Source organism: Dendrobates tinctorius, unplaced genomic scaffold, assembly GCF_039654945.1.
Source record: "Dendrobates tinctorius isolate UK_male_01 unplaced genomic scaffold, ASM3965494v1 ptg000063l, whole genome shotgun sequence".
Classification (NCBI taxonomy): domain Eukaryota; kingdom Metazoa; phylum Chordata; class Amphibia; order Anura; family Dendrobatidae; genus Dendrobates; species Dendrobates tinctorius.
Window position 1 is genome coordinate 16,665,025 of NW_027361731.1, and position 25,006 is coordinate 16,690,030.

General features: G+C 48.3%; 2 protein-coding genes across 6 annotated transcripts in view; one reads left to right on the forward strand and one right to left on the reverse strand.

Moving 5' to 3' along the window:
* LOC141094243 (uncharacterized) overlaps positions 1-25,006 on the reverse strand; it is a 1,213,871-nt gene that overhangs the window by 1,030,126 nt on the left and 158,739 nt on the right. The gene's annotated exons all lie outside the window — the stretch shown is intronic.
* LOC141094226 (uncharacterized) overlaps positions 1-25,006 on the forward strand; it is a 754,752-nt gene that overhangs the window by 172,477 nt on the left and 557,269 nt on the right. The window contains exons 1-2 of one of the 5 annotated variants that reach the window (XM_073580036.1): positions 10,602-10,637; positions 21,551-21,692. The exons of the other annotated variants lie outside the window; for them this stretch is intronic. The gene's annotated coding sequence lies outside the window, so the exon portion shown is untranslated. Of the gene's footprint in view, positions 1-10,601; positions 10,638-21,550; positions 21,693-25,006 lie in introns of those variants that run through there. 5 annotated transcript variants of the gene reach the window in all.

Genomic DNA, 25,006 nt, shown 5'->3' on the forward strand with positions numbered 1-25,006 from the left:
GCCAGCAGGGTTGTTACACTCTGTCTGGGTTCAGGTTGGCTATTTATCGCTGCTTCCTGCAGGCGATGTCAGTTATAGTTTTTTCCTAGTGCTGCTGTAGATTACTCTGATTGCTCTGATTTGTCCTGCTGCATTTGCTGTCTGCACCCGTGTCTCTGTTTTCCCCTATTCCCATCTTGACACAGTGTTTGCTTTTAGTGTACTGACTCCCTGGTTTTGACTTAGCTTGTATTCTGACCTTTGTCTTTTGGCATATCCGCTCCTGACCATTACTGACCCCCTGGTTTGTCTCTGACCATGAGTTTGCTTATTCCTTTAGTACTGCACTACAGTCTAGGATTTGACCAGGCTTGTTTGACTATTCTGCTGCCACCTGTGATAGCCTCACTGCACGCCAGCTCTGTTTAGATGCAGACCTGCTTCCACTCTACTGCCATCCAGTGAAGCCTGCACCTACCTGCATTGCAGCGGCATGACATTTATCATTGCTGTCCCCGATGGGGCTCACAATCTAAATTCCCTATCAGTATGCCTTTGGAATGTGGGAGGAAACCAGAGCACCTGGAGGAAACCTATGCAAATACAGATGGGATTTGAACCCAGGATTCCAGCACTGCAAGGCTGCAGTGCTAACCACTGAGCCACCGTGCTGCTCTAGCAGCAGGCACAGTTACAGCCACAGCCACCGGCTCCTGCCTCCTGTGACTCGCTACTCCACCGCTTCCCCTCCTAGTCCTGAGGAGATGGCGCACGTGCCCACCGGGAGGGATCTGTGTGCCCCCTCTGGCACGCGTGCCATAGGTTCACCGCCACTTCTATACAGGATAGGAAACACTTGAGTGTTAGTTTCCTCTCATCCACTAGATGTCAGTGAAATTCTAGATCTTCGATTGTTTTTCCAGAGTCTAGATATTTAGTGTTCCTTTATGTTCTCTGCTTTATGTTTTAAATATTTAGGCTGGTTTCACACTTGCGTCAAGGAGGGCTGCGGATGGCAGCCTACTTCCTCCTTTCTTGTGGTAGTAAGCGGAGCGTGGGCAGAGCTTCACAGAGGAAGAAAGGAGGAAGTAGGCTGCCATCCGCAGCCCTCCTGAACGCTAGTGTGAAAGTAGCCATACTTATAAGATTAAGCTCATACCAGGCGTTTTTGCTGTTTTTTTTTTTTTTATTTTTTTTGTGTTTTTTAGCTATGTTTTACAGTACCAGCTATGCATAGTTGGTTCGCCCTCCTAGGGCTGTGGGGTACTCGGTACCGGGCCGGTGTCAGGGGGATGTGTCACAGCAGCAGTGACCCGGTCCGTGGCCCTGGGCGCCCAATGGGGAATGTAGTTAATGGAATAGTTTGTGACGCCACCTGTGGTGTTCGGCAAGTGAGATGTTAGGCCGATGCTGCATGCAGATCCACTGGGACTGATGGTATGGCGCAGCAAAGATGTAAAAGCTCCCCACAGGTGAAGCTGTAGTCCCAGGGCAGTGTAGATGTAGTTGGCATGGGGATGTAGCAGTGCCGGAAGGGTAGGAAGCAGACAAGACACAGCGGGGTGCAATTTCTGTACCTTTACTTGATAACTGCAGTCCAGGGTCCTGATTACAGATGGTAACGGAGCAGGCTAGCCTGGAAGCAATTCAGGGATTCTCTCTCACAGACGGGCTGTGCAGTCTCCTTCCTAGCACCTTGTAGTGTGAAGCACTCCAGTCCTTAGTTACTCTAGAGTTCCTCCTGTCAGATGTTCCCAAGAACCTTACTTGCACGGCAGACAGCTGTAGCTTCTCTCGGGGACTCCTCACTCTTGAGTCCTGGCTCACTATCCAAGCTGCTGTTGTGCCTCAAGTCTTAGATGGGAGTAGGGCATTTACAGCCTCCTACTCCTCTGGTATCTGTTGTAGGACTGTTAGTATCCGCACAACCGTGGAGACCAGGCTCCAGTTCTTGCGCTCTCAAGCTGAGGGAGCTCACCTTCCGCAGCTCAACCTCCAGCTTCTCTCTACACGTCTGCACACTTCACCCCCCGCAGACTAACTAACCACTCCTTCCCCTTGGACCTCAGAGGGCACCCCTCCCCTGAATCCTGGTTCAGAGTTCCCCCTGCTGGCCTGGAGTGGAACTGTGTTGCATGTATGGATTGACTGCGAGAGAGACCCATCATTGCCTCCAAGCCGGGCATTACCCTCCCCTGGAGGAAGGCAAAGCCACTGTGGCGGCCATACTCCTGGGGGCGCCACTTTCCCCCCTAGTGCAAGTCAGCACTCCTGGGCTGAACAAAAACATGAAAGACATATAAACAATTGAACAATAATAATTTGTACAAGATTTGAAAAAGTGAAAAAAATGTACAAAGACCAAGAGCTCAAAAATGGTCCTATGATGATAAGTCCAAGCATCAATGTCCATGGTCCATTCCTGGGCAAATGGCAAATTATATACAAATAAAGTTTTTGACCACACACAAGTCCTGTGGTTCAGTGTCCATAAAACAAATTCCAAAGGAAACTCTTACAGGTTACCTGTAGGCACAAAACTTGAAAAACAGTTACGTATTTACACAATTTCAACATTTACATTACTTTATATACGATATCTAACTGGTGGTATGCCTTGTGTGGTGCGGGTAGATCTGCATAATACTGATGTAGTGGGTAATGTACTGGATACACTACTGGGGGTTCCACATGGCACAGGGATTCTAGATTGTCTAGTAACTCTTGGGCCCACCATGGGCACAACAGGTTCACCACTGGCAGGGCGAGGGTTCTCTGGCTCCACTGCTGGTGTGGCATCTGCTGCTCGATTTTCCTGATCCTCAGGGTTCTCTGGAGTCACATCTTCCTGTGCTTCCACTTGGGGGAATATCAGTACCGGCACTACTATAGCATTATTTATTTTAGTCCAATTCGCAGGGAATTCTCCAAGTACCGTGGTGACCTTCTCTTCTTCCACTCTAGGTGGCATGTTATCTGGTTCTTCTTTTCTTTGTTTCAACTGGTCAGGGCATAACTTCAAATGATCCCTCGATACCGCTGCTGAGGTCCCTCCTCCATCTTTGCTAACAAGGCATACCTTAGTATTATCAAAATTTGAGGGCAGAATGGTTTAAGGTTCAGCTTCCCACTGATCATCCAATTTGTGCAATCTTCTCTTTCTCTTCAAGACTTGCTCTCCCGGCAACAAAGGAACGGCAGGTGCATTCTGATTGTAAAGCTTCTCTTGCTTCTGTCTTGCCTGGGCCAGACTCTTCTCCACACATTCTTGAACCCTCCGGTACTGTTGCTGCCTCTCCGTGTCCCAGTCAGCATCTGGTGACGTTACTTCAGGTGTCAGGACTCCCATGTCCAAGTCAATTGGCAGCTTACCAGGTCTTGCTCTCATTAAGTAGGCTGGGGTACAGTTGGTGGAGTTCACCGGAATATGGTTGAAAAGGTCTACCAGGTCGGGCAACTTCTCTGGCCACAGATTCCTCTCCTCCAAGGGCAAAGTCTTTAGGAGGTCAATCACCACCTGGTTCATCTTCTTGCACATGCCATTGGTCTGTGGGTGATACGGTGTTGTCCGAATCTTCTTATAATCATACAGGTTACAGAATTCTTGGAACACTTCTGCCTCGAAAGCTGGACCTTGATCTGTGAGCACTCTTTCAGGATACCCATGTGGTCTACAGAAGTGCTACTGGAATGCTCTGGCTGCTGTCCTGGCAGTCTGATCTTTGACAGGCACAACTACTAGGAATCTTGAATAGTGGTCCACAATGGTGAGAGCATAGATGTAGCCTGACCGGCTTGGAACCAGCTTCACATGGTCCAGGGCTACCAACTCAAGGGGCTGTTTGGTGATGATTGGCTGCAGAGGAGCTCTCTGGCTGTCTCGATCCTTTCTGCACAGGTTACATTGTCCACATTCCCGGCACCACCTCTCAATGGCTTTCCTCATACCTGCCCAGTAGAACCTCTCTTGGAGCAATGCTTCCAACTTCTTCCATCCGAAGTGTCCAGCTCCATTGTGGTATGCTTCCAGGACCATTGATGCCTCTCTCTTTGGGACTATCACCTGCCAGACCAGCTCATGAGTGCGGACGTTGATACTCCTCCGACACAGCTTCCCTTCATAAATGAACAGCCGGCATCTCTCCTTCCACAACTGCTGAGTCTCTTCAGGAGCGTCCGACTCTGGACGTGAGTCAGCTCATGTCAGCAGCTCCTTCACCAGGCAGACTGCAGGGTCGCTATCTTGCGTTTCTGCCCAATCATGATGCAGCAATGGATTCAGGGTGACCTCCTTCAAGCCAGACTGTCTGTTTCTCACTCCTTGAGCACGTTGGGCCGCCAGTGGCCGGTGGAAGGGAGGCAACTCTATTTCTTCAAGAGTCTCCGGGTCTTCTCCTGCATCTGGTAGGTTAGGCATCCTGGACAGCGCATCAGCATTGGCATTCTTGTGCCCTGCCCGGTACTTGATGGTAAACTCATAATTAGATAGCTGAGCCATCCATCGCTGTTCCAGTGCACCTAGTTTTGCAGTGTCCAAGTGAGTCAACGGATTGTTGTCCGTGAAGATAGTGAACTTGGCAGAGGCTAGGTAATGCTTGAACCTTTCGGTGACAGCCCAGACAATGGCAAGGAACTCCAGCTTGAAAGAACTGTAATTGTCAGGGTTCCTTTCGGTGGGACGCAACTTCCTGCTGGCGTAGGAGATCACTCTTTCCTTTCCGTTCTGTACTTGCGACAGTACAGCTCCCAGTCCCACATTGCTGGTATCTGTGTACAGCACAAAGGGTTTGTAATAATCTGGGTAGGCCAGAACTTCGTCACCTGTGAGAGCCATCTTCAGCCGGGTGAAGGATCTCTCCAACTCTTCAGTCCATTCAAAGGTGTAATTTTTCTGTTTGATCTTCTTGGACTGCCCCACCAGAAGGTTTTGCATAGGGGTGGCTATCTCAGTAAAGCCTTTAATGAATCTTCGGTAGTAGCCTACCAGTCCAAGGAATTGGCATACTTCATGGAGGTTGCTGGGCTTCTGCCAGTCCCTGATGACTGTGACCTTGTGAAGATCCGGTGCCACATCTTCTGCGCTGACCACATGACCGAGGTACTGCACCTTGGGCTTCAGAAGGTGACACTTGGAGGGTTTCACCTTCAGGCCAAAATTGGACAAAGCTTCAAACACTTCAGCCAGGTGTTCCAGATGATCCTCATAGGTTTTGGAGAAAACAATGACATCATTCAGGTACAACAGGACCGTTTCAAAGTTCATGTGTCCCAGGCAGCACTCCATCAGCCGTTGAAGTGTTCCTGGAGCAATGCAGAGCCCAAATGGCATGTAATTGAACTCACAGAGACCCATTGGAGTGGTAAATGCCATTTTCTCCTTGTCTGCCTCTGCCACGGGAAGCTACCAATACCCACTGGTGAGATCCAAGGAGGAAAAGTAATTAGCAGTTTTAAGTGCAGCTAGGGACTCTTCAATTCTAGGTAATGGGTAGGCATCTTTATGTGTAATGCTGTTAATTTTCCTGTAATCAACACACATTCTCATGGTACCATCCTTTTTCTTTACAAACACTTTTGGAGCTGCCCAGGGGCTACAACTGTCTCTGATAACCCCAGCCTCCTTCATCTCTCTATACATACTTTTAGCACACTGGTACTGTGTTGGGGGTATAGGTCTGTATCTCTCCTTTATGGGTGGATGGTCTCCCGTGGGGATATGATGTTGAACCCCTTTTGCCTGCCCAAAATCTAGTGAGTGTTTGCTGAATACCTGCTCATACTCTTGTGTCACTCTGTAAACCCCATTTTTCTGGTATGAAGGTGTAGAATCAGTTCCCACCTGCAGTTGCTGACACCACTCTTCTGTCTGCTTCACAGAGCCATTGTCCTCCACCTGATCGGGTGAGACCAAGGGTTCTGCTGCCTGCAAAGAGTTGTTATTGACAGTGAGCAGCTTGGCAACTGTGGCGTACCGAGGTATTGTGGCCTCCTCTTCCCCACAATTCAAAAGGCGTACAGGTACTCTCCCTTTTTTTTACATCAACCACCCCTCTGGCTGTCAGGACAGTGGGCCTGCTGTCGGAGTATACTGGTTCTACCAATGCCTGGTAATCTCTCCCTCTAAGACCTATAGCTGCCCGACACCAAACCAACATTTCACATCTGGGGGGTATTGCAATGGAGAAGGCATCACTCACTCTGACACTGCCAATCTCTCTGCCAGAGAGTTCCACCTGTTGCCTATGCATCAGGGCTCGGATCTCCTTCTGCAGGACTCGTTGTTCTCCGGAACCAGCATTCTCAGCCACCTGTTGCAAAAAGACCTCGGACAGACAGTTTTCAATTACCGGTACATTGGTACCAAGAGTCATCATGGGATTACATTCACGTCTATCAATATCAACAACTATCAGGCCCTGAGATTTCAGCTCTACCCGACCCACTTTGACAGTAATCTCTTTACACCCAATCTGCGGCAAAGACTGTCCATTACTGGCAACTACTGTCAGTTCATCTGTTGGGCCACGGGTGAGTTCAGAATCAGCCCAATACCTCTTATACAAAATGTACGGCATAGTGGTCACCTGGGAGCCAGTGTCCAGCAAAGCGTTCATGGGGATGCCGTCAAACACCACAGGAAGGATTGGTCTCCCTCCCACATACTTGGCTCTCCAGTTCCTTGGGCCTGGGGATCCTACTCCTGGGGGTTGGCCCTCTGCCCCAGGGGTTGCTCGTTTAAAGGACAATATCTTGCAAGGTGACCTGCCCTGTGACAGCGACGACAAATGGGACGTCCGTCCTGGTCATAGCGATCATTGTTCCTTCCTCGAAGTGGCGGGGCTCTCCTCCTCCGAAGCCACGGGACATCCTCTGGACTGGAAGCAAGCTGGATCTTGTCTTTGGAGGACACCTGCAGGGACTGCATGGTTTTGGTGAGTGCAGCCATTCCTTTGGTCAACTCCTGGACCTGAAGACGCAGCTCCTCAGTGGGATCTTTGTCCAGAGTTTGTGCATCAGCCTCCACAGGGATGGAAGGAAAAGATGGGGCTTCCTGATCGTAGGTGATCACTAGGCGCCTAGGGGGCGCTGGACGGCTGTCAGCGGATTCCTACAGTACCCGAATAGCCCTGTCCTTAAATTCAGCAAAGTCCAGATCAGGGTTTTGCAGGATTATGATGTGCAACTGTCCTCTGTGGGTACTGGACAGGAGTCCTTCAATGATACTGTGCTGTGCCTTCTTTTTACAGCCAAAGAACCTCATCTTGATTTCTGCTGCAGTGCGGGTGTCAAAGGTGCTCTTCAGCTTGGCCAGGATCTTTGCAACAGTCTCTTTATCAGTATCCTGCCAGGCTTTCACTTCTCTCTGTGCTGCACCCGTTAGCTGTCCAATCAGGATATTCAATTTCTGGCTTTCAGACAGAGGGTACACTTTAAACAAACTGCACAGTCTCTCTTTAAATTCACTCAGGGTATGTGACTCACCCGAGTACTGGGGTAGCCAGGCCGCTCCCGGTATGTAGGGCATGGACAGTGGCATAATGGCGACCGCTGCGGCGGGTGCTCCTCCTGGCGGTGCCACGGGGTTGGCACTGGCACCTGCCACTGCATTGCAGTCTGGCGCGGACATCCTCTTCCCCCCTAGTTAACATTAGCTAGGGCCGGGGGTTGTGTGAGCTCACCGGCGGCCGCTTCACAGGCCCGACGCTCCGGGCTGTAGGCCTCAGCTCCTCCTCTTCTCGCGCTCTGTCCTCTCTTCCCGCGTGGCATTTCGCTTCTTCGCGCTCTGTGGTAGTCTCCGCCCACAAAGGCCTGCCCCTCTTTCTTCCCGCGCACGCCAAGCAGCGCGGCAATGGCGGCAATCAGCGCCAATTTCACACACAGTCTTTTCACAAACACAGTCTATGGCACACAGGACCCGGGGGGTACCAGGCTCTGTGATTCTGTTCGTGACGCCAAGTTGGTTCGCCCTCCCAGGGCTGTAGGGTACTGGGTACCAGGCTGGTGTCAGGGGGATGTGTCACAGCAGCAGTGACCCGGTCCGTGGCCCTGGGCTCCCAAGTAATGGGGGAATGTAGTTAATGGAATAGTTCGTGACGCCACCTGTGGTGTTCGGCAAGTGAGATGTTAGGCCGACGCTGCATGCAGATCCACTGGGACTGATGGTATGGCGCAGCAAAGATGTAAAAGCTCCCCACAGGTGAAGCTGTAGTCCCAGGGCAGTGTAGATGTAGTTGGCACGGGGATGTAGCAGTGCCGGAAGGGTAGGAAGCAGACAAGACACAGTGGGGTGCAATTTCTGTACCTTTACTTGATAACTGCAGTTCAGGGTCCTGATTACAGATGGTAGCGGAGCAGGCTAGCCTGGAAGCAATTCAGGGATTCTCTCTCACAGACGGGCTGTGCAGTCTCCTTCCTAGCACCTTGTAGTGTGAAGCACTCCAGTCCTTAGTTACTCTAGAGTTCCTCCTGTCAGATGTTCCCAAGAACCTTACTTGCATGGCAGACAGCTGTAGCCTCTCTCGGGGACTCCTCACTCTTGAGTCCTGGCTCACTATCCAAGCTGCTGTTGTGCCTCAAGTCTTAGATGGGAGTAGGGCATTTACAGCCTCCTACTCCTCTGGTATCTGTTGTAGGACTGTTAGTATCCGTACAACCGTGGAGACCAGGCTCCAGTTCTTGCGCTCTCAAGCTGAGGGAGCTCGCCTTCCGCAGCTCAACTTCCAGCTTCTCTCTACACGTCTGCACACTTCACCCCCCGCAGACTAACTAACCACTCCTTCCCCTTGGCCCTCAGAGGGCACCCCTCCCCTGAATCCTGGTTCAGAGTTCCCCCTGCTGACCTGGAGTGGAACTGTGTTGCATGTATGGATTGACTGCGAGAGAGACCCATCATTGCCTCCAAGCCTGGCATTACCCTCCCCTGGAGGAAGGCAAAGCCACTGTGGCGGCCATACTCCTGGGGGCGCCACATATACACCTTGGTTTTTTGTCATCAGTATTCTGTGCTTTGCAGGGTTTTTTGGACATAGAGCATGTCACTTCTCTAAGTGTTTTTTCAGTTTTTTTCACCCAATGAATTGAATGGAAAAAACACATGAAAAAAAACACCGCATCAAAAACACCACAAAAAATGCAGCAAAACCTGTGTTTTTGCCATTAGTTCTTTCCTGCCAAGCATTCAGGTTTTGTTGCAGAAAAGAAAGCAGTAAAAACCAAAAACGCCCAGTGTGAACTAAGGCTACTTTCACACATCAGGATTTTTCCGACAGGCAGGATCCGACTATTTGTTAAAATACTGGATCCGGCGAAATCTGCCGCCGGATCCAGTTTTCTCTCATTCAATTGTATTAGCGCCGGATCATGCCACATGGCCTTCTGTTTTTTCCGGTTTTCACCGGATCCGGCTAAATGTTTCATGCCAGCGTCTGGAAAAAACGTCTCTAATAACTTTTTTGTTTGCGGCCAAAAACCAGACAGTGCCGGATTTGGCGCTTCCATTTTTTTGCTATAGTGGAAGCCTATGGGTTCCGGTTTTTTAAGTCTGCGCATGCTCAGATCCAATTGGCCAGCCCCCAGGAAACAGATATAAACCTGCTAGACGGATCCGGCAGAAAAACAGATCCGTTTCTTCAGTTCACAAAAATGTCATTCTCCAGCAGGACTTCGCACCTGTCCACACTGCCAAAAGTACAAATACCTGGTTTACAAATAACAATATCACTGTGCTTGATTGGCCAGAAAACTCACCTGACCTTAACCCCATAGAGAATCTATGGGGTATTGTCAAGAGGAAGATGAGAGACACCAGACCCAACAATGCAGACGAGCTGACGGCTGCTATCAAAGCAACCTGGGCTTCCATAACCCCTCAGCAGTGCCACAGGCTGATCGCCTCCATGCCACGCAGCATTGATACAGTAATTGATGCCAAAGGAGCCCTGACCAAGTATTTAGTGCATTTACTGATCATACATTTCAGGAGGCCAACATTTCTGATTTTAAAATCATTTTTCAAGATAGTGTTATAAAGTATTCTAATTTATGGAGATAATGACTTTTAGGTTTTTCATTGGCTGTAAGCCATAATCATCAACATTACCAGAAATAAACACGTGAAATAGATCACTCTGTAATGACTCCATATAATATGAGTTTCACTTTTTGTATTGAAGAACTGAAATAAACTTTTTGATGATATTCTAATTTAGTGAGAAGCACTTGTTTATGTCGGAGACTTATAGTCTGCTATAACCATTCTAACCCCTATAGTTGCTGGATGATTCTAAGTCAACAGTGCAGCTTCTACCTGTCACACTTTGTTGCGATGTAGTTAGTCTTTACCCCAGCATCGATATTGAGGTATCACTTACAGGTCAACCGCAATTATTCAGCAGAAATGAAGACATTTTTATTTATAGCCATTAATATCCTGCTCCAAAATAATTACTTTACTTTTTAATAGCTCCTATTATCTACAAAAACAGGGCACCACAATGGGGGCAGCATTCACCCCATCCACTGCGAACATCTATGTGTCATATGGGAACAGCAATATATCTTCTCTGATTCCAACCCCTTTTCCTCCAATCATGTGATCCTGACTCCTCCCCTCCTGTGACGTCATCAAAGGTCCTGTGCGCACAGAGCAGCCATATACGGTATGTGGAGTGCGGCTCTGCTGGAGGAGGTAGGTTCTGGAGGCTCCATTATTCTCTATGTGGAGTGCGGCTCTGCGGGTGGAGGTCAGTGCTGGAGGCTCCATTATTCTCTATGTGGAGTGCGGCTCTGCGGGTGGAGGTCAGTGCTGGAGGCTCCATTATTCTCTATGTGGAGTGCGGCTCTGTGGGTGGAGGTCGGAGCTGGAGGCTCCATTATTCTCTATGTGGAGTGCGGCTCTGCGGGTGGAGGTCAGTGCTGGAGGCTCCATTATTCTCTATGTGGAGTGCGGCTCTGCGGGTGGAGGTAGGTGCCGGAGGCTCCATTATTCTCTATGTGGAGTGCGGCTCTGCGGGTGGAGGTCAGTGCTGGAGGCTCCATTATTCTCTATGTGGAGTGCGGCTCTGCGGGTGGAGGTCAGTGCTGGAGGCTCCATTATTCTCTATGTGGAGTGCGGCTCTGCGGGTGGAGGTCAGTGCTGGAGGCTCCATTATTCTCTATATGGAGTGCGGCTCTGCGGGTGGAGGTCAGTGCTGGAGGCTCCATTATTCTCTATGTGGAGTGCGGCTCTGCGGGTGGAGGTCGGTGCCGGAGGCTCCATTATTCTCTATGTGGAGTGCGGCTCTGCGGGTGGAGGTCGGAGCTGGAGGCTCCATTATTCTCTATGTGGAGTGCGGCTCTGCGGGTGGAGGTCAGTGCTGGAGGCTCCATTATTCTCTATGTGGAGTGCGGCTCTGCGGGTGGAGGTCAGTGCTGGAGGCTCCATTATTCTCTATGTGGAGTGCGGCTCTGCGGGTGGAGGTCGGTGCTGGAGGCTCCATTATTCTCTATGTGGAGTGCGGCTCTGCGGGTGGAGGTCAGTGCTGGAGGCTCCATTATTCTCTATATGGAGTGCGGCTCTGCGGGTGGAGGTCGGTGCTGGAGGCTCCATTATTCTCTATGTGGAGTGCGGCTCTGCGGGTGGAGGTCGGTGCCGGAGGCTCCATTATTCTCTATGTGGAGTGCGGCTCTGCGGGTGGAGGTCGGAGCTGGAGGCTCCATTATTCTCTATGTGGAGTGCGGCTCTGCGGGTGGAGGTCGGAGCTGGAGGCTCCATTATTCTCTATGTGGAGTGTGACTCTGCGGGTGGAGGTCGGTGCTGGAGGCTCCATTATTCTCTATGTGGAGTGCGGCTCTGCGGGTGGAGGTCGGTGCTGGAGGCCCCATTATTCTCTATGTGGAGTGTGACTCTGCGAGTGGAGGTCGGTGCTGGAGGCTCCATTATTCTCTATGTGGAGTGCGGCTCTGCGGGTGGAGGTCAGTGCTGGAGGCTCCATTATTCTCTATATGGAGTGCGGCTCTGCGGGTGGAGGTCGGTGCTGGAGGCTCCATTATTCTCTATGTGGAGTGCGGCTCTGCGGGTGGAGGTCGGTGCCGGAGGCTCCATTATTCTCTATGTGGAGTGCGGCTCTGCGGGTGGAGGTCGGAGCTGGAGGCTCCATTATTCTCTATGTGGAGTGCGGCTCTGCGGGTGGAGGTCGGAGCTGGAGGCTCCATTATTCTCTATGTGGAGTGTGACTCTGCGGGTGGAGGTCGGTGCTGGAGGCTCCATTATTCTCTATGTGGAGTGCGGCTCTGCGGGTGGAGGTCGGTGCCGGAGGCTCCATTATTCTCTATGTGGAGTGCGGCTCTGCGGGTGGAGGTCGGTGTCGGAGGCTCCATTATTCTCTATGTGGAGGTCGGTGCTGGAGATTCCCCATTATTCATTACTTTCAACCATCTAGCAGCACAGTCCCAATTTGGGGGATCTGTCCCGGGTGCTCAGGGTAACGTCCCGCCTCTCACTCTGTGTCTGTAAGTCGCCTCCTCTCCTCCCAGCTCTCTGTGGTTGGTGCTCAGTAGTTCCTTCTCTTACTCTGGGGGATACCGGCATCTCTGTGCTGTAATTAACTCTTTCTTCACTTTTCTGCAAGTCTGGGCCCTGGTGATTCAAACACACAACTTCTTGTACTGGTACATAGAGATACATTTCTATATACCAGTGTATTCCTATGTCCCTGCATTCTAGAGCTGAAATTAAAGTCAGAGATTTTTTTTTTCCTATAAAATAACAAAGAACAGTTAGAATAATGATTTATTGCAATTTTTTTTTATCCCCTTGTTGCCCAAGCCAAAATTTTCAAATCTAACATGTCAATTTACAGAATGTGGCAAAACATGGAAACGTTTCCACAGATTTCCGTGATTTTAAGATTGTTTTTTCATGAATCATTGTATTTTGTTAGTGTTAAATTTAGGTTAATATGTTTTGCTTTTAATTATAAAAAATAAATCGGACATTTTAACAAAAATATTAAAAAAAATTAACAATTTTCAATCTTTGAATAATTATACCTTTAATCCAGGTAGTCATACAGCACAAAATAGTAATATAAATAACATTTAGCTTAGGCATCCTTCCCACGTCCGTTGTAATAATTATATGGGTACTACGGAATCTGATTGCGTGGGACAATGAGACTGAGACCAAAGTTGATGTAAATAAGTATATTGCACAAGAGTGACAAAACTAAACAGAGCCCTTCCTGCAACAGTAACAGAAACACAGCACAATATGGAATAATGCAAGTAAAGCAGAACTGGCAGTACACTTTCCGCAATATTAAGGAAAATTAAGCACAATATGGAAATGTCCTAAGTGACCGAAGAGCGGGGTAAGACCGCGAATAATAACCAGTCCAACAGTACTAATACTGAAGTGTGCAAAGGGCACAGAACGTAGGAGTCCAGCAGCAGATATGTCAGCAAGTACACCGTATTAATGAGGCAGTCCCACGATGATATAGTAAATCAGCATGCACACAGCACTAGGGTGCATAAGTCCAACAAACATAAGGGTGAAATGCACATGGCACTCAAACGTAGAAGTCCAGCGTGATACAGAAGAGGCAAAAAAGGAGAAGGTCGCTATATCTACCTCTAGGACTGAAAGTCCCGCACAAGTCCAACAGACACAGACCCAAAGGAGATGGCAAAGCCAGGATTCCTTACTGGCCACAGCAGCTCCAAGGGTGATCAGCTCCACACCAGAAGTCCGGACTGTAGTTGAACACAGCAGGGTAGTAGGCAGCAGAATGTAGAGAGGCAGAGCACCGAGTAACGAGCAGCAGCCGCAGCAGGGAGTCCACTAGCAGATGGGCAAGAGCTCAGGAGCAAGACAGCAACACAATACTCAGGCACAGGAGAGCACATGACCCGGATTTAAATAATCAGGACAGACAGGAAGTTCCATGACAGGGCGAGATACAAGACTCCATCTTGGATCAGGGCAAACAAGCACAAAGAAAAGTCCAAAATTCTTACATTTGTATAGAATTAGTGTATGAAAGCCTAAACGTTGCAGGTTATGTGTGAACACAGCCTAACAGATGTGTTTGGCACAATGGCCTTTAAAAAATAAACTACAGCTCGTCTCACTCAAAAGGCAAAACTGTTATGAATGCGTCACCGAGGAGGATGGCAGGAACAAGCTAAGCCACCAGAAGACCAGAGAAGTTGGTAACTAAGCGGATTGCAGACCCCTTATCCTATCCGCACAACTAGCAGTAGCCGTGGAGCATTCCTACGATGCTCTAGATGCTTCGTCACAGCCGGAGGACTAACTAAGCCTAAAGACAGAAAGATGAAATCTAAACTGCCCCGGAGCAGATCCCCAAAGGAAAAGACAGCCCCCAAACATATATTGTCGGTGAGACAAGATGAGACACAAACACAGGCAGAGAACAGACTGAGCAAACGGTGGGGCCCAAGCTCTCTAGACAGGACAAGACAGAAAAAGATACTGACTGCAGTCACGCACAAAACCCAGAAAAAGTCCAACACTTCTGATATACAAAAAAACCTGAGATCACACGATCTCACCCCCGCTAGATCAGCACTCTGGTATAAACTGGCAGCAAGCAAAAAGATACTAACATAACAGGGGACTGAACAGGCTGCAACATATGAAGCAGGGCCCAGCAGGGATCACGCTGAACCCTAGCAGCAAAACAGAAAGCAAAAAAAAGACACAACCAGATTAGATGCAAATGATTAGCAAAAGAATCACTTAGCTGAACATGCAGATCAGGCAGGGGACAAAACAGCTCCAAATGCACACTGAGGGAAATATCACCAGCAACCTTCAAGAGCAGCCAGCTCCATTATATGCTCCCAGCCAGCAATCCCAGATTCCCAATTATCATCGTCATGTGGAGAACCTCCATCCACCTGGCCAGCTCCACTACTCTCAGTAACCACCAGAGGGAGCAAAGGGAGCTTCGCCTCAGAAATCCGAACAAGGGAGTTCACAACAGTACCCCCCCTTGAGGAGGGGTCACCGAACTCTCATCCACACCACCAGGCCAATCAGGATGGACCCGGTGAAAGGCATGAATCAATCTCTTGGCATGGATGTCAGAAACAGAGACCCAAGAATTATCCTCCTGGCCATAACCCTTCCACTTGACCAAGTACTGAAGCCTCCATCTAGCCAGACAAGAATCCAATATCTTCTCTACCTCATACTCCAAATTACCCTTAACCAGAACAGGGTCAGGGGGTGCTGCCATGGGAACGACTGGCTCCACAAACCTTTTCAACAAAGATTTATGAAAAACGTTATGAATCTAAAATATAAGAGCCAAACGAAAAGAAACGGGGTTAAGGATTTCCAAAATGTTATAATGTCCAATAAACCTTGGCTTGAATTTTGGAGATGCTACCTTCATGGGTATATTTTTTGAGGACAACCAAACCGTATCACCCATGTTAAACCGGGGACCAATGGTCCTATGCCGGTTGGAAAATCATTGGGCCTTTTTCTGAGAGTGAGACAACTTATCCACTACTTGGTCCCAAATCTGATGCATTCTCTCTACCACAGAATCCATACCTGGGCAGGCAGAAGCTTCCACCTGCCCCGAAGAAAATCGAGGATGAAACCCAAAGTTACAAAAGAAAGGAGACATCAAAGTGGCAGAGCTAGCTCTATTGTTTAACGCAAATTCAGCCAAGGGCAAAAATGAGACCCAATCAGCCTGATCAGCAGATATGAAACATCTCAAATAGGACTCCAACGTCTGGTTTGTTCTCTCAGTCTGCCCATTGGTCTGAGGATGAAATGCAGAGGATAAAGACAACTGAATTCCCAGTTTGGAACAAAAAGCCCTCCAAAATCTGGAAACAAACTGGACCCCTCTGTCCGACACAATGCTCTCAGGAATTCCGCGTAAACGAACCACTTGTTATAAAAACAAAGGTACCAACTCAGAAGAAGATGGCAACTTTGGGAGTGGTACAAGATGGACCATCTTAGAAAATCTATCACAGATCAACCAAATAACAGTCATTCTCTGAGAGACAGGGAGATCAGAGATAAAATCCATTGAGATATGGGTCCTTGGCCTCCTGGGCAAAGGCAGAGGCATCAACAAACCACTAGCAGGAGAACAGGGCTTAGACCGAGAACAAGTCCCACAGGACTGCACAAAATTCCTGACATCACGAGATGAGGCAGGCCACCAAAAAAACCGACTCACCAAATCTCTGGTACCAAAGATACCTGGATGACCAGCCAACACGGAGCAATGAAATTCAGACATCACTCTTTTCCTCCACTGGTCAGGGACATACAATTTTCCCATAGGGCATCGTTCAGGTTTATCCTCCTTAAATTCCTCCAGGGCATGTCTCAAATCAGGAGAGATGGCGGAAAGAGCTACACCCTCATTTAGAATGGTCGTAGGCTCGGTCACGTCAAGAGAATCCGCAAAGAAACTCCTAGAAAGGGTGTCCGCCTTATCATTCTTAGTGCCTGGAAGAAAGGAGACCACAAAATTAAAATGCGTGAAAAAGAAGGCCCACCTAGCCTGTCTAGGATTCAAGCGCTTAGCTGATTCAAGATAAATCAAATTTTTGTGATCGGTGAGGACCACAACTTGATGTCTAGCTCCCTCCAACCAATGTCTCCACTCTTCAAATGCCCACTTCTTGGCCAATAATTCCCGATTCCCCACGTCATAGTTACATTCAGATGGAGAAAATTTTCAAGAAAAGAAGGCACAGGGATTCATCTTAGAGATTACCGAATCTCTTTGAGACAAAACGGCTCCTGCACCAATCTCAGAAGCATCTATCTCCACCTGAAAAGGGAGTGAAACATCAGGTTGCCATAGAACCGCAGCAGAAGTGAATCTCTGCTTAAGCTTCTGAAATGCTGAGACTGCCTCTGGAGACCAATTTACCACATCAGCGCCCTTTTTGGTCAAATCCGTCAGAGGTTTAACAATACCAGAAAAATTACTTATAAATTTACGGTAGAAATTAGCAAAACCCAAAAACTTCTGAAGAGCCTTCAGAGAAGTGGGCTGAACCCAATCATAAATGGCCTGTACCTTGGCCGGGTTCATTTCAATAGCAGACGGGGACAATACGAATCCCAAAAACTAAATCCACTGTACACCAAAAAGACATTTCGATCCATTAACATACAGAGTATTTTCCCTCAAAATCCGGAACACAGTCCGGACATGTTCCACATGAGAATCCCAATCACTGGAAAAAAATCGAAATATCATCCAAATAAATGATCAAAATCTTATCCACAAGGTCCCACAAAATATCGTTCATAAAAGATTAGAAGCGGAAGGGGCATTAGTGAGCCCAAAAGGCATCACCAGGTACTCAAAATGTCCTCCGGAGTATTAAACACCGTCTTCCATTCATCCCTGTGCTTGATGCGAATAAGATTATATGCCCCCTGAGGTCAAGTTTGGTAAACCAACAAGCACTTTTAACTCTGGAAAATAAATCAGAAATCAGGGGTAACGGGTACTGATATTTAACAGTGATCTTGTTAAGGGAATGATAGTCAATACATGGACTTAATGAGCCATCTTTTTTGATCACAAAGAAAAAAACAGCACCCAAAGGCGAAGAGGATGGTCTGATATAACCCTTCTCCAATGATTACTTGATATAAGATTGCATAGCATCTTGTTCAGATACAGATAAGTTGAAAAGCTGACCCTTCGGAAATTTACAACCGGGCATTAACTCAATTGCGCAGTCATAACTCCTATGAGGAGGCAAAGACACGGACTTACTCTCACTAAATACATCAGAAAAATCAGCCAAATAGTCAGGAACGTCTTGAGACTGGGGAGAGGTGGAGAAAACAGGAGTGTCACTAAGAACACATTGACAACCCCAACTCACCACAGACAGAGATTTCCAATCTAAAACAGGATTATGGGTTTGCAACCAAGGAAAACCCAGTACAATAGTATCATGTAAATTGTGCAACACCAAAAATCTACAATTCTCTTGATGGTCCGGGGCGACCCGAATTACCACCTGGGTCCAAAACTGGGGTTTATTCTCCGCCAAAGGTGTAGCATCAATCCCCCTCAAGGGAATAGGGGTTCTCAGGGGTACCATGGGGAAACCACAATGCTTGGCAAAGTCAAGATCCATCAGATTCAAAGCTGCTCCTGAATCCACAAAGGCCTTAGCAGAAAAAGTAGACAAGGAGCAGATCAAGGTAACTGCCAACAGGAACTTAGGCTGAACAATGCCCACCGCAAATGTGTGAGCAAAACGTTTTTCTCATTTAGAAAATAACATGAGAGGTGTCCCCACAAAAGAAGCAAAACTTATTACGCCTTTTAAACTCTTGATGTTGCATCCTAGACAAAACCCTATCACATTGCATGGGTTCAGAAGTTTGTTCAAAAGGCAGCACCGCCTCTCGCATACTTTTACGTTCACGTAAATATCGATCAATTTGAATGGCTAATGACATGGAGTCGTTAAGACCAGAGGGGACAGGAAATCCCACCAGAACATCTTTTATGGTTTCTGCCAGACCTTTCCGAAAGAGAGCTGCTAGGGCATCATCATTCCATTTAGTAAGGACCCCCACTTTCGGAACTTCTGGCAGTATAACTTCGCAGCATCCTGAACCTGGTTCAATGCCAATAACGTCTTCTCAGCTTGATCAATAGTTTTAGGTTCATCATACAACAACACCAGGGCCTGAAAAAATGCATCCACATTAGTCAGAATAGGATCTCCAGGTGTCAGAGAAAAAGCCCAATCCTGGGGATCGCCATGCAGCAGTGAGATGACAATTTGAACCTGCTGCATCGAGCTCCCCGATGAATTAGGCTTCAAGGCAAGAAATAGTTTACAGTTATTCTTGAAATTCAAAAATTTAGACTGATCCCCAGAAAACACATCAGGAGTAGGGATCTTTGGTTCTACAGCAGATGATTGAGCGAGATAGGCAGAAATTCCCCGCACTTTAGCAGCAAGCTGCTCAACACGATCGGATAATTGCTTAGTCTCCATTAAAGAAAAAAAAATCCTATGGCCCCAGAGAAAAAGAAGAAAAAATATATAAAAAAAATTCTGACACTTTTTTTTTTTTTTTACAATTCTTTCCTTCTTTTAAGTACCCTAGAGTCTGCGGTTAGTCTGGTGATTCTGTTATGAATGGGTCACCGAGGAGAATGGCAGGAACAAGCTAAGCCACCAGAAGACCAGAGAAGTTGGTAACTAAGCTGATTGCAGACCCCTTATCCTATCCGCGCAACTAGCAGTAACCGTGGAGCGTTCCTAGGATACCCTAAACGCTTTGTCACAGCCGGAGGACTAACTAAGCCTAAAGACAGAAAGATGAAATCTAAACTGCACCGGAGCAGATCCCCAAAGGAATAGACAGCCCCAAACATATATTGTCGGTGAGAAAAGATGAGACACAAACACATGCAGAGAACAGACTGAGCAAATGGTGGGGGCCAAGCTGTCTAGACAGGACAGAAAAAGATACTGTCTGCAATCACGCACAAAACCCTGTAAAAGTCCAACACTTCTGATATACAAAAAAACCTGAGATCACACGATCTCACCTCCGCTAGATCAGCACTCTGGTATAAACTGGCAGCAAGCAAAAATATACTAACATAACGGGACTGAACAAGCTGCAACATATGAAGCAGGGCCCAGCACTGCCCCAAGCAGGGATCACGCTGAACCCTAGCAGCAAAACAGAAAGCAAAAAAAGACACAACCAGATTAGATGCAAAGGATTAGCAAAAGAATCACTTAGCTGAGCATGCAGATCAGGCAGGGGACAAAACAGCTCCAAATGCACACTGAGGGAAAAATCACCAGCAACCTTCAAGAGCAGCCAGCTCCATTATATGCTCCCAGCCAGCAATCCCAGATTCCCAATTATCATCGTCATGTGTAGAACCTCCATCCACCTGGCCAGCTCCACTACTTTCAGTAACCACCAGAGGGAGCAAAGGGAGCTTCAGCTCAGAAATTCGAGCAAGGGAGTTCACAACACAAAACCTCATATAGTGAGCCTTATGTAAAAATGAAAAAGTTCTGGCTGCTACAACTATGTAGGAATGAACAAAAAATCCATAGGTCCCAACCATCCCGAATACAGCAGAACAGCCTCAGATTTGGGTCTATGTCCTGTCATGCCAGGCAGTCTGCTGAATGTCCTTTACTGCTGTCATGCCTCCTTCTGATATCTCCTCTGGCCAGGGTAGGAAAAAATGGTAAATGGGTCTGGCTATGGGTGCAGTTATGGAATTGAATTGTATTATTCAATATTCCCTTAATCTATAATCATTTTTAACTTTTTTGTGATCCCAACTGAAGAAAGATACTTGATGTCTGTGTTACGCACGCAGGTTGTGCATATCGTTCCTGGACCCACTGTGCCAGGCTTAGCTAGGAGGGGAGTAGCCGGCTACCAGGTGTTTACTGGAGCTCCTGATGGTGGAGTAAGGCTTGGCTGCAGGTAGCCACCAGGTACCACAGTACTGCAGCTGCTTACCCCAGGGGTCAGGTACGCAGACACGGATAGGACTAGGGCTCCTTTCAGACTACTAAATTCTGGATCCTCTATAGAGTGGTTACTGACACAGACTAAGGTCGGGGTTACACTAGCGAGTGTAATGCGAGAAACATGCACGACTCTCTCACATCAATACCCGGCACTGCTGCCGGCACTCGGAACCGGAAAGTGCAGCTGCATAGAAATACATACAGCCGCACACTCCTGTCCCAAGTGCCGGGTTTTGATGCGAGAGACTCGTGCGGGTTTCTCCCATCACACTCGCAAGTGTGACTCCTGCCTAATTCAGATACTGGTTGTAGCAGTCCAGGTATACGGGGGACTCTGATATCACACATTGAGACACACAGGTCTCGGATACTGATTCAGGGACTGGCCACTTACAGGACGTGGACAAGGTTCAGGCACTGGCCGCACTAGGACCAAGGACAAGGTTCCTGAACTGGCCTCACCAGGATCAGGGACTTCGGATTCAGGACTGTCCGCACAATGACCATGGACTACGGGTTCAGGACATTGGCCACATCAGTACCAGGGGAACTCACAATTTCACTCAGATACCCCCTCACATACTAATAATTCACTGTAGTGTTTGACATCACCCTATTGGGGAGGGTGCCTTTAAAACAAGATGCCTCCCAGCTATTGGTTGGGATCCATCTTGCTGGTGTACTCTTAAACTAAATGCCTCCCAGCTGTTGTCTGGAGGCATTTTACTATGTGGAAAAGCAGCACCCTTAAGAACATGGGAGCGCGCACTGCGAGGTGCTTTGCGCACACACAGGCCAGGAAGCAGGGAACATGCCGGGGACCACTCTGCGTGACTGGGGCCGTGAATATGCCGGCATCTCTGCATGGAGGGAGAGGGAAGACCATGAAGAGGTGCCTGTAATGGTGTTACAATCTGAACTTTACACATCAGGTTATTGCTCTCTACTAGCAGCACCAACCCAGTAATTTGTTCATTTTTTTCATAGTATTTTGTATGATTGTACATAATCTCACCTTCTTTCCATTCAGGTTCCTGATAAATTTTATCTTTCGCATTGACATCTACTACAAAATCTGCCTTGACTCTTCAAGGATGGATATGGACAGAGACAAGATGGCGGAGAGGATGTTACAGCTCACCCTAGAGATCCTCTTCCGGCTTACTGGAGAGGTGAGAGATTCTGATTATATCAAATTACATTGTAATGCAGGAGTCTGGATGCAACGAGCAGAGATCACGAGGCGGAAACATTCAGGGGGTGATATAATGCTATTTATATACAGCAGTAACTTTTAATCAATTAGTGTTAGTAGCTATGCAATCTTACAGTAGAGGGAATAACAACAGGATTAGAATAAACAAGAAAGTCTTTCACTATGTAACACTTGTGTCCTTTTCACAAAGGTGGTGCGCCCATTCTTGGGAGTCACCACGTGAGTTCTCACTCAAAGCTCTGGCCCTAGCGGCGGTCACCGGGTTTTCCCGCTAGGCCGCAAGTTTCTTCCTCATGCAGTCTATTAAAGCACATTGAGCCTCCCACACACCAACCCGCCCCCTCCCAACCTGTACTCCTAATCCCAGCTGACCATTGACAACTGGAAGTGACTGCCCTGCTTATCTGCACCGTTCCTCCTCAATCGCTGACGTGCCTCTCCTGTCGCATTCTCCACATGGGTCTCCTTGTCTTAACTATCGGCAGAAGTCTCTCAGGTTCAACGCAAAGAGGACTGGGCGTCAGCTCTTGACATGCATAGTTAGGCCTCAGAGACTTGACCAGCGGAGGGCGCAGCTTCTGTATCTGACCAGTGTAAGCCATTCTTGGGAATATCTTCTGGGGAATCCAGACCTTGCCAATCGGTGGACAACACCAAGGTGGCGTAGACTTCCCCTGATGCCTGCAACACTGGTCTCAGCAGTGTTTCTGGAGCATGTCTGCCCCACTCTCTTTCCTGGTGCCAAATTTCCTCATGCATGAGTGCGCAGAGCATTTATAGCAGGTAAGTTTTTCCTGTGGGTCACCTGATCCAGTCCAGTATATGAGGTCACTCCAGTTGCAAACCTTCTAGCATACTTTGGTTTCACTTTTTTTCAGTTGACAAGCAGATGGCAGCCTCTCCTCATCAATGGCACCTCCTGCAAGAGTCCTCCAGATATGTCATGGCTACTTGTTACATTCCTCCCCCCTTTTTGCTCACCAGTCCTCATGTGAGTGTAATTCTTTCGAGTTTGAAATTTCCCCACAGGTAGGCTGAGTTCGGCCAACAGTTGAACTCCTTGGTTTCCTGATGTATGTGGGACCAGACAGGGGAATTCCGGCATTGACCATCTCAGTCCTACTGAATTTTTACTGTAGAGGCACGTCTGGGGTACCTGGAGACTCAAGACAAGATTGTCAGCGACCGGGGTCCCCAGTTTGCATCTTGGTTCTGGAGAGAGCTCTGTAGCGTGCTCAGCATTGAGCTAAATCTCCTCGGCCTATCATCCCGAGAAGAACGGGTTGGTAGAGAGAGCCAACCAGACCCTGGTCACATATCTCGATCTCGATTTCGAATCTGCCCTCACCTCTGCTAAACAGGCCTACTTCACAATCCTCATATCTTCCCTATCTTACAACCCAGAACAGTTATTCAAAACTTTTAACTCCCTCCTCCGCCCACTACTGCCTCCTCCAACCTCCCTCATCTCTGCTGAGGACTTTGCCACACACTTCAAAAACAAGATTGACCAAGCAAGGCAAGTCTTCATCACTCAACCACCACAACCCCTTTGTATACCAGACCAATGCCCAAACCCCATAACCTCACTCTCCAACATCACAGAAGGGGAGCATAATCGCCTCTTCTCCAAATCGCACCTCAAAACCTGTGCACTTGACCCCATCACGTCCCACCTCCTCCCCAACCTCACCACCACACTTATCCCATCCCTAACCCACCTCTTCAACCTATCTCTAACGTCCGGTACCTTCGCCTTCTGCTTTAAAGCATGCATGTTATGAATGGGTCACCGAGGAGGAAAAAAGTAACAAATGCTAAGTCTCAGAAAACCAGAGAGGTTGGTCACTATGCAGACTGCAGAGCCCTGATCTTAACACACAGCTAGAAGCAGTCGTGGAGCGTGCCTACGATGGTCCTAGATGCTTCGTCACAACCGGAGCGCTACATAAGCCTAAAGCAGGAAGAGAGGAAAACTAACTCCCCAGAGCAGACCCCAAAGGAAAGAGAGCCCCCCACGTGTATTGACAGTGAAGCGAGATGAAAACACAAACAAAGGCAGAAAAATAGGCTGAGCAAATGATGGGGCCAAACTAACTTGAAAGGACAGGAAAGGAAAGATTCTGTCTGCAATCTGCCAAAAACCCTACCATCGCTTCAGTTAACAAAATTAACCCTGAAGTCACTAGACTTCTCCCACTATATCAGCACTCTGGAATATTCTGAGACAATCCGCACAATCCGCACTAGCCAACAGAGAGCAGCTCCAGAGGCTAAGTCCTTTTTGCAGCCTACTGAGCATGCCCGTGGGACGACCTCTCATTGGAGGTCGGAGGTCACATGCTCAGGTCCTTAAGCAGCTCGGATTGGACCATCAGGAAGGTCCCGGAAGGACGCTGCTATAAAAGGTTTGCATGGCCGCTCGGCGATGTACTAGTAAAGACTCTTTATGCTATGTGTGTGAGTGATGATGGATGCATGCGACTGGTGACTAACTCATTAAAACTCCCCTCCCTTGAATACGCATGTTTGTAGGGTTTAGAGTCAGCGCCTATTAGTGGCTTCATCTTGCACCACTGTGCTACATCTCACCGCACCACACTCTGCGCCATACGGTGCCGTCCTGCTCTGGGCACCTTTAGTACCGCATTAAGCGGCTGCATCTGCCAGTGCGGCGCCGTGCGCAAGTCTAGCGCTTTCCGCCCTAGTCCGGGTGGTTAGTGGCGTCCGCCAGAGCAGTGTTGTGCACGTAGGGCGCTTTAAGTTATTCGTCTTTTCTTGGCACCGCAGTTGCGGTGTCGATCACTAGTGTGTCTAGAGGGACTCTAACCCAGTGTCTCAGGGGTAGAGTCCTGTGACTATACACTAGTGCTTCCATTGCCGAGCTCTGTGAGCATAAACAGGCTACGGCATTTGTGTTTGGTGGTCGGGCGACTCTGTGAGGTAACAGAATCTGCCCCTGTACACACTAGGTGGAGTTAACCCCGTGTGTTCCTCTATTGTGCCGCCATATAACGTTCGCCTTTACCGATCAGCAATTACCATCTCTGCACGGTGGACCCCTGGCTGCAAACACACCTCAGTACTTTCTTTATTATTTGGTGCGTTCCGCCAGCCCATAACAATATGCTCTCGTCCCTTGAACGGCCAAGAATTTGGATCGGTCTGGGCTCTGCTCTAGACTCATGAGCAGTCACTACAGTCGCAGGATGTCATCACCCTCAAGCTCTTCATCTATGTCTGTCTTCAGTCCAGCTTGGGTGATTCGGG